At 35.1% G+C, this 5,667-nt stretch overlaps 1 long non-coding RNA gene across 1 annotated transcript in view; it reads left to right on the top strand.

The window, feature by feature from the left end:
- The window catches only part of LOC121026646 (uncharacterized), a 13,755-nt gene extending 8,563 nt beyond the window's left edge, over positions 1-5,192 (top strand). The window contains exons 3-4 of the long non-coding RNA XR_005788409.1: positions 2,829-2,941; positions 4,945-5,192. This is a non-coding gene — a long non-coding RNA (uncharacterized LOC121026646). The remainder of the gene's footprint in view (positions 1-2,828; positions 2,942-4,944) is intronic.
- Positions 5,193-5,667: the final 475 nt, after the last annotated feature.

Raw genomic sequence — 5,667 nt, 5'->3', positions numbered from 1 at the left:
CAACGTTTATTTATTTTTGGGACAGAGAGAGACAGAGCATGAATGGGGGAGGGGCAGAGAGAGAGGGAGACACAGAATCGGAAACAGGCTCCAGGCTCTGAGCCATCAGCCCAGAGCCCGACGCGGGGCTCGAACCCACGGACCGCGAGATCGTGACCTGGCTGAAGTCGGACGCTTAACCGACTGCGCCACCCAGGCGCCCCGCTACGTATCTGTTTCTTAAAATCCATTATCTTTTCCTGCTCTATCCTATTACGTGTCTCAGAGAAATTAATGTGTACTTCTTAGTGGCATTTTCTTTTTTTTTTTTAATATGTTTTAACATACAGTGTTATATTAGTTTCAGGTGTACAATATAGTGATTAAACAATTCTATACGTTACTCAGTGCTCATCACAAGTGCACTTTTTAATCCCTATCACCTATTTCACCCACCCCCCACTGGCAACCATCAGTTTGTTCTCTATCGTTGAGTCTATTTCTTGGTTGTGTTTCTCTTTTTCCTTTGTTTTGCTTTTTAAATTCCACATGTGAGTGAAGTCATGTGGTATTTGTCTTTCTCTGACTTTTTTCACTTAGCGTTGTACTCTCTATATCCATTTTTGTTGTTGCATGTGGCAAAATTTCATTCTTTTTTATGGCTGAATAATAATCCATTGTGTGTATATATATTGTGTATATATTATCCACTCATCTATCGATGGACCTTTGGACAGCTTCCATAATTTGCCTATTGTAAATAATGGTGCAATAAACATAGGGTTGTATATATTCTTTTGAATTAGGTTTTGTATTCTTTGGCTAAATACCCAGTAGTGTGATTACTAGATCACAGGGTAGATCAACTTCTAATTTTTTTGAGGCATCTCCATATTGCTTTTCAAAGTGACTGTACCAGTTTGCATTCCCCCCAGCAGTGCATGAAGGTTCCTTTTTCTTCACATCCTCATCAACACTTATTTCTTGTATTTTTGATTTTAGCCATTCTGACAGGAATGAGACGGTATCTCATAGTAGTTTTGATTTGCATTTTGCTATGATGAGTGATGTTGAGCATCTGTTCATGTCTGTTGGCTCTTTCTTCCCTTTAAAAAAAAAAAACAACACAATATTTAAATGTCTAATAAAGGGAAAAATTGAACCATCAATTTATAAATCTCTTGAACTAAAACAATGCTAGGAGTGTTTTCCATTATCTCAGGTTTCATGTGTTTTCCTTATTTTTAAACTATCTATTGTAACAAGTAAAGAAATTGACTTGACCCATCCTCCAGTCCCCTGCCCACTTCATCACCAAAGAAATATTAGTTTCTAGGGGCGCCTGGGTAGCTCAGTCAGTTAAGCAGCTAACTCTTGGTTTTGGCTTAGGTCATGGTCTCATGGTTTAGGAGATCAAGCTCCACATTGGGCTCTGTGCTGACAGCGTGGAGTCTGCTTGGGATTCTCTTCCTCTCCCTTTTACCCTCCCCTTTCCCCACGTGTGCTCTCTCTCTGAAAATAAATAAATAAACATTAAAAAAATTAAAAATAAATAAGAAATATTAGTTTCTATAACTGCATTTAGGTATGTTGTTTTTTAAAAAACTTAAACATTAACAAGTTTCTACCTCCTTTGTTGAGAACTTCACATGCTAAGAAAATATAAGTACTTCAGTGTGTAATAGTAAATAATAAAATCTTGAGCACATTTCATATTTAATATAATCTTATTAGTTCTTAAATATAATAACCAGGAAGAATTTCAGTGATAAGCTACTTAATATGTCTTTGACTTTTTAGACTATTTATGGTTTTTTTTTGTAATTATTGCCAGATAGTTTAGGTAAATTTTACATGTTTTAAGAGGTTTGGTAGAAAAGATTAATGTTTAAAAACTTTATTAATCAAAAACCTTTTATTTATTTTATTTTTATTTTTATTTCTAATGTTTATTTTTTGAGAGAGAGAGAGAGAGAGACAGAGCATGAGCATGGGAGGGGCAGAGAGAGAGGGAGACACAAAATGCAGGCCTAGGCCCCCAGCTGTCAGCACAGGTCCCAATGAGGAGCTCGAACCCACGAACTGCGAGATTGTGACCTGAGCCGGATGCCTAACCGACTGAGCCACCCAGCCGTTCCTAATCAAAAACCTTTTAAATTAAAATGAGGAAAATAGTGAATCTATTACTTGGACTCTTCCTGAGTTTGCTATATATGTCTTTTTAAAAAAAACTTCTCATTGTGAAATACAAAACACATACAAGGTCTAGAAATAGAACTTGCCAGCGCCTTAAAAGCCCCCTCATATTCCCTCATGTCCCCTCCTAAACACTGTTTCCTTCCTCCCTCCAAATACAACCACAATTCTGATTCTTACAGTGATAAGTGTCTTGCTTTTTTTTATACTTTTATCACCTAATTATGCATCCCTACACACTATAGTTTAGTTTTGTCTGCTTTAAAAAAAATAACAAAAACTATATAAATGGATTTGAACTGTATACGTCCTTTTGCATTTGGCTTCCTTTTCTCATTATTATGTCTGTGAGTCAACATTACATGCAAACAGTTAAAAATTTTTTTTAATTACTTGGGGAAAATGGAATAGGAAAATAGTAAGGAGACATAGGAGTTAAGATGCATGTTTTGCTAATGGCTTTGCCTCTAACCAGCAAAGGTGGCTTTGGACAAGTCACTTGAATTCTCAGGATCTCCTTGTTCTCTTCTAAAACGTGATAGAATGGGTTTAAACGGTTGATAGGACCTTATTAGCTCTAACGTTTGATGAATCTGGGTAAATAAATGTTACGCTATGCTATTCTTAATTACTTTCATTTTTGTTTTCATTAGGTTGTCTTGGAGATACCCAGTTTTGTTTTAGATTTCGACAATCTTCTGGGAGGAGGGTGTCACTGCATTGTCTCCTGGATCATTATGACAAAGATTTACCAGTTTACTTAAAGGTTGGAAAAGTAGCAATAGAAAAATGTCCATGTGAGAGGAAACTTTAGAACTCAGTTACCTCTAAAGCATTCAGAAATATTTTACTTTTGTGTTATTACTATATTATACTGTTAGATTTCCTAAGTGAGTCTAATTCATAAGGATTCAGCATGTGAAAGAAAGAAACTTTATGAAGTTACTGTTCTTGAAACATATAATGCCACTGTGAATTTTAGAAATCAATTAGAATGTTGAGGTGGTTTTCTTTCATTTGTTAATACCTCTTTGTTTAGATGTGGAATTGGGGTGGTACCATACCAGTAAATATCACTTAGAGTTGAAGATTCCCTACTTTATGGTAGAATTGTAGTTGTCTCTTTTTGAGCTTTGTTTTCCAGTTATTTATTAAAAACAATTTTAATAATTTAGATGATTTCAAAGTATAGGCTTCTGTTTGGTATTCCATATTTACATCTCTTGACTGTGTGAGGAACATTTCCGTCTGGATGTCCTATCAGCACATCCAGTATGACCTCATTTGCCTAAAATCAGCATTTACAGTTAACCTCCCTGGTTCCAGTAATGACAGGAACCCTTTCCCAGTTAGCAAAGCTATTACCTTTGAAATGTCTTCTAGCCATCTACTCCTTTCCATGACCTTTTGCTTTCGCTATCAACATATTCTTTCAACTGATAATAATAGTTACTATTGACTGGTGCTTATATTCTAGGCACTGTATTAATAAGCTTGTGTTATCTCATCCGTCCTCATAGTGTTCTGAGAGTTTCTTTTGTAAATGAGGGAATTGAGGGCTGATGAGGATAATAATTTTGCCTAGACATCCCATCTTTTGGGTTTTTTTCAATGTAATATATTGTATACAGAGTTGTCAGCTAAAGTACATGTATATATTATATAAAAATAAATACAAAATGGCTATCTGTTGCTTAATGAATAAAGAGGCAATGATAGTGCTATTTCCTTGTCCTCACTTTTTGGGCCTTCCAAGATAAGACCTTTACGTTTCCAGTTTCCAACTTTATCTCCTTTCTGTACATGTGCCACATTTTAACCAAACTGAACTATGTGCTTTTTCCTGAGGTAGCTTGTATTTTTCAGTCTCTGTGTGTTTGTTTTTGCTCAAACTCCTGGCTCTCTAAACCTGGGATGTTTTTGTCTTTGTTTAACTCCTATGCATCCTTCAATGCCCCATTCGAAAACAGCTACCTCTATGAAATCTTTACTGATCCCCATAGACAGAAGTAATCTCTTCCCTCTTGGCCTCCCTGTAACACCTTGTGGTTTCTTCATAGTACCTACCTTGAGGTTTGTTTTTGTCCCTCATAGATTGTGGTCTTAAGGAACTGTATCTGATGCATCTTTTAACTTCTGTAACACAATGCCTTGTTCAAAGTAGATGGTCAATAAATATTTGTGCAAATAATAATCAGTTAGGAACTGGGTTAAAGTATATTTCATTAGGATGTAAAAACTTCTTATGTTTTTTGGAATGTATTTACTTTCAAATTATATTTTGATAAATATTTCGGTGTTTCATTTTTATTAGGTAAAAATAGAACTGATTATGTAACATTCAGATTGGCATTTAACTCCTTTTTTTCTCTCTCAAAATTTTACATTAGGATACTTCATTTTATTAAGACTGACCCCTGACTCATACTTGTAGGCACAATTTAAAAATATACATGTAGCATTGGAGAAAACGTAGAATTTGATTGTTTCCTGATGTCCATTAACTGGTACAGACATGAATAAACAACATAAGCTGAGGAGGTTTTAATGGGAAAAGTCTGATTTTAGTACTCTAGTTGAAATGATTTCACCTTTGGGCAAGCTCCAAGTTTACATCTGCCAGTTACTATCATGATTGTGTTGGTGGAAAAGCATAACTAGATCTTTGTGTATATTTCATATCTCAGTTCAGGTTTGTAAAGGAATGTGATGTTAATAATAACAAAAGGAATGCGATATGTATTTTTTTATTTGTCACTTCTTTCATAGAAGGATCCTGCTTATTTTTACGGATATGTGTATTTCCGACAAGTTCGAGATAAAAGTCTAAAAAGAGGCTACTTCCAGAAGGTAAATTTCATATGCACTAATAGGGAAATTGTTTTTATATTGTGGCTAGAAAAATAGAAACTGTAAGGATGAATAGTCTTTAAAGTCTTTGATATTTTATCTTTAAACATACTAGAACTTACATTTTTTGTTGTTGTTGTTTTTTTAGATTATAGATACCTGTCCCTAGATTTTTTTTTTTTTTTTAAAGTGGGTCTCATGCCCAGGACCCTGAGATTAAGATGTGAGCTGAGAATCAAGAGTTGGATGCTTAACCGACTGAGCTACCCAGATGCCCCTGTCCCTAGATTTTTAACTGGGATTGAATTTTGCCTTTCTGCTATCTCTGTGCTAGATTCCTGACAGTTATACATATTGTATGAAATTGTTAAAAGCCAAATGAATCTGCTTAATTTCCACATTTTGGGATGAGGAAAAGAATGAACAGATGATTTTTAATATCGTTACAACTAATAAAAGTCTGCAGTATCTTTTTTTGAACAGCTAAGAGTCACTAAATACATCTTAGCAACATCTTAATCATTAGTATTTCCATTCTAAATGTACAGTCATTTTATTTTCTTTAAAAAAAAATTAGGGGGGCGCCTGGGTGGCGCAGTCGGTTAAGCGTCCGACTTCAGCCAGGTCACGATCTCGCGGTCC

The sequence above is a fragment of the Herpailurus yagouaroundi genome, unplaced genomic scaffold, assembly GCF_014898765.1.
Source record: "Herpailurus yagouaroundi ecotype Mexico unplaced genomic scaffold, PumYag 150362, whole genome shotgun sequence".
NCBI lineage: Eukaryota > Metazoa > Chordata > Mammalia > Carnivora > Felidae > Herpailurus > Herpailurus yagouaroundi.
Note: the sequence above shows the minus strand (reverse complement) of the source record. Positions and strands in the feature narration are given on the sequence as shown.